Here is a 3,833-nt window from a genome sequence, read left to right on the forward strand (position 1 = left end):
TGCCTCAGGGAAAGCCTCTGGAGCCTGGCCCAGGACCTGGTTCTAGAGCTCAGTGACCCTCCCAGCCACATGTTCTAACTGGTCCAGGTCACCAAGCTCAGCAAAACACATCCTCCTTCACTCCAAGGTTGGACTCGATGATCTTGGAGGCCTTTCCCAACCTTTCCCAACCTTATTCCACAATGCTATGGTTCTGCAAAGCCTCTTGTCCAGAGCAGTTCTGTGGGAGAACGTTGCGTTTCCTTTCAACACATTCATCTTTAACCTCTTGGGTCTCGTGTACTGAACCCCCAGGAAAGAGCTGGGAATGGAAAATCTGCTGGAAAATCTGTGCCTTGCAGGGGAAAATTGGCACACAGACTCCAGAATATGAAATTCTAAATAAACTGAATAACATAAATAAACAGAGAGGAGCCAGGAGGGCCTGTGCGCCACTGCTGCTGTGCCCTGCCCCTGGGGACCTCCAGCTCCTCTCTGTCCCTTCCTGCTGCAGCCAGGGCACGGATTTGGAGGCAGAGAGGCTCAGGGCAGGTGGGCACAAGGCTGTGCCAGGAACTGGGGTGGTTTCCCTTCCTGACTCCTCGGGGCTGGGTGGGGCTGGTGCTGCCCCAGCTCTGCTCCCTCCTGGGTGGGGATCTGGGCTCTCCTGGTGTCCCACAGGTGCCACTGGGACCCGCGGAGCCCTGCAGCCTCTGCTCCTGCTGCTCCCAGGGCTGTCCCAGCACCGTGCTCAGCTGGGAGCAGCAGGAGCAGGACAGTCCCCTCGGCACAGGGACACGGCCCTGGCACACCCTGGCACACCCTGGGCTGGCACCTGAGCTCCAAAGGTGCCAGGGAGAGCCCCCAGCTCCAGGATCTGACACCCCAAGTCACCCCCACCAGTCTGGGAGTGTCCCCTGCTCTGTGACGCCGAGGCCACACCGTGCTCAGGGTGCTGGGGCTCCTGGACTCCTGGGACTGTCACATTTTGTGTATCTTGGCAGGATATCCAGGAGAAGAAAACCTGGCTGGAAAAACTCGTATTTTCTTTTTTTTATTTATTTTAAACAACTTCCTCTGCTGCTTTCCATCCCCAGCGCTGCACACAGATCCTGAAAAACTGAACCAAACACTGTTGTTGATTTACAGGGACAAAAACAATCTCCTGCTGCTGAAACCCACGCTGAATCTGCCCAGAACCCAGCTCTGGAGGGGCTTTGAAAGCACTCCCGTGCCAGCTGGCTCCTCTCATCGCCTCCTCCATCCTGCAGCTTGCGAAATGAGAAGCAGCAACTTTCCAGGCTGGACAGAAGGAATAAACCGCAACGGACAGCTCGGGTTACTGGGTTTAAACCAGGGTTTAAATCAGGCCATGGCCCAGAGGACTGAGGTGAAAAGGTGCAGGGGATGTTCCTGGGGACACCCTTGATGGAGATCAATGTTAATGGGACGTTTTGCTGGTTTTTCAGGCTCACATGATGGGGCAGGATGGACATCTGCCCACCCAGCACATTCCTGTGGCTGAGGGACCTCAGGAGATCATCTCACACTGAAAATTGTCCTTTGCCAGCCCACGGGGACAGGGCCAGGGTCACATCTGGGACAGGGGGTGAAGTGAAGGGGAGCAAAGGAGGCCCTGGCACAGGGTGCCCAGAGCAGCTGGGGCTGCCCCTGGATCCCTGGCAGTGCCCAAGGCCAGGCTGGACACTGGGGCTGGGAGCAGCCTGGGACAGTGGAAGGTGTCCCTGCCATGGCAGGGGTGGGCTTTGAGGGCCTTCCCAACCCAAACCAGTCTGTGGTTCCATGATTCTGTAATTCCAAAATAATTTGGGAAAGAGCTGCACCTGCTGCTGGGGATTGATTGATCTATTTATCTATCTGTTTATATATTTATTTAGCTCTCTATTTATTGATTGCATTCCCACCCACCTTCCCACTGAGCAGACCCAGCTGAGGCCCACCAGAATTCTTTGAGCAGGAGCCCAGGAGAACGCAGATGTGCAGCTCAGGGGCTGGAAGCTGTGAAGCTGCCCTGATGCTCTGCAGAGCCTGCCAGGGCTGTCTGGGCAGGGCTGGGCTCTGACCTCAGCCTGGGATGAGTTCAAAGCACTGGGTGTGTGCTGAGGGGCAGCTGCAGATCCCAAATTCCCCTTCTGCCCCTTTCCCTGTGCTCCCGGCACTCTGCAGATGCTCCCAAGCTGTGGCTGCCCCTGGATCCCTGGCAGTGCCCAAGGCCAGGCTGGACATTGGGGCTGGGAGCAGCCTGGGACAGTGGGAGGTGTCCCTGCCTGTGGGGTGAGATGATCTTTAAGGTCCCTCCCAACCCAAACCAGTCTGGGGTTCCCTGTTCCTGGCTAATTCTCTCTTTTTGAAAGTGGCCAAAAGCTTTTGCCAGCTTTGCTGCTTCAGCTCCACTTCCATCCCCGTTCCCTTCCCCACCCTCCCAGATTCCCTCCCTGTGCTCCACTGGAATTGAAGGCACCTCCTGGCTCTGGATCCTGCCGGACATCCGGACCCTGGGATGGCCCCACACCCATGCAGGGACCGAGTTAAATGGAAATAAAGGAGCTTAAAAAGGTAAATCCTAATTAGAGGCAAAGAAAGTCCTGTGGAGAGAAGATGGGGGAGAAATTGGATAGGATTGTCCGGATGGAAAGTCCTGAGCTGCTCTGCCATAATTGGTATTTATGAGCCAGAGGAGAGCACTGGTTTGCCCGTGGGTCGCTGATGTTTGGTGCCTTGGCAACAGCTGGTGCCGAAGGATCAATAAATAAACAAATGGAGATAAACAAATAGAAGTAAAGGCAGGATGTGGGGGAGCAGTGCCTGCCCCAGGTTAAAGTGCTGTTGTGCAGAGAGAGAGATCAGCTGCAGAAATCCCAACTGCAGCTGTGGCAGGGAGCTGGAATTGGCTCCATCTGTTCATTTCCCACACCTGTGGGAGCTGCGAGGGTGGAGGCCAGGCTGACACACCCACAGCACCTCTCAGCAGCTGCTTTTAGGGGCTTCAGCATTTCAAATTCTGGGTGCACAGCTGGGAGTGGGAGTAGGAGCATCACAAGGGCTGCCTGACCCCACTGTTCCAGGAGCTTTCACTTCAGAGGGAAGGAAGTGGTTTGAGGGCTGGTTTTTTCAAAGAACTGTGGCTATTTTGAACAGGGGAAGTCATGATGTTCAAGAGCACTCTGAGTCAGGGTTTTTTGCAAGAAAAAAGATTAGTTTAAAGGATAAGCACTGGTTTTTGTTAATGACAGACCAGCCACGTGCATCTCTGCTGCAAAAGCAAAACCAACCTCCACCCCATTTTGACCTATTTTGGGGTATGGATTAGAGGAACCCCAAAGGTCCCTTCCAACCCAAGCTGTTCTGTGATTCTCCAGCCCTGTGGAAGGTCTAAAGAAAAGCCTGACAGATGGAACACTGCTTTTTTTAGTTTTGGGTTGTTTTTTTTTTTTTTTTTTTTGAGGATGCTGCTGTTCAAGCTTTGGTTTAACAATCCAGCCTGGAAGAAAACAGCACAGCTGGAGCCAAGGGGAATCACAGAATATCCCGAGCTGGAAAGGATCCTCAGGGATCATCAAGCCCAGCCTTCAGTGTTCACTGGGAAGTGTGGAAATGTACAGATGTGGTTACAAATAAAATCCAAATTGGAACAGGAATGGGGCACTGGATGTGGCACTCGGTGCTCTGGGCTGGTGGGGATGGGTCAGAGGTTGGATTCTATGGTCTTTTCCAACCTTATTAATTCTGTGAATTAGCAGGCTCTCCCCTTCTTGTGGCTTGTTCTAAAAGCAATGATTTCCCCATCTGCACCCCCACTGGAGCCCGTGCTGTCCTGTGGGAAGAAAAATTGC

This window comes from Corvus brachyrhynchos, unplaced genomic scaffold (genome assembly GCF_000691975.1).
Source record: "Corvus brachyrhynchos isolate BGI_N302 unplaced genomic scaffold, ASM69197v1 scaffold720, whole genome shotgun sequence".
Classification (NCBI taxonomy): Eukaryota; Metazoa; Chordata; class Aves; order Passeriformes; family Corvidae; genus Corvus; species Corvus brachyrhynchos.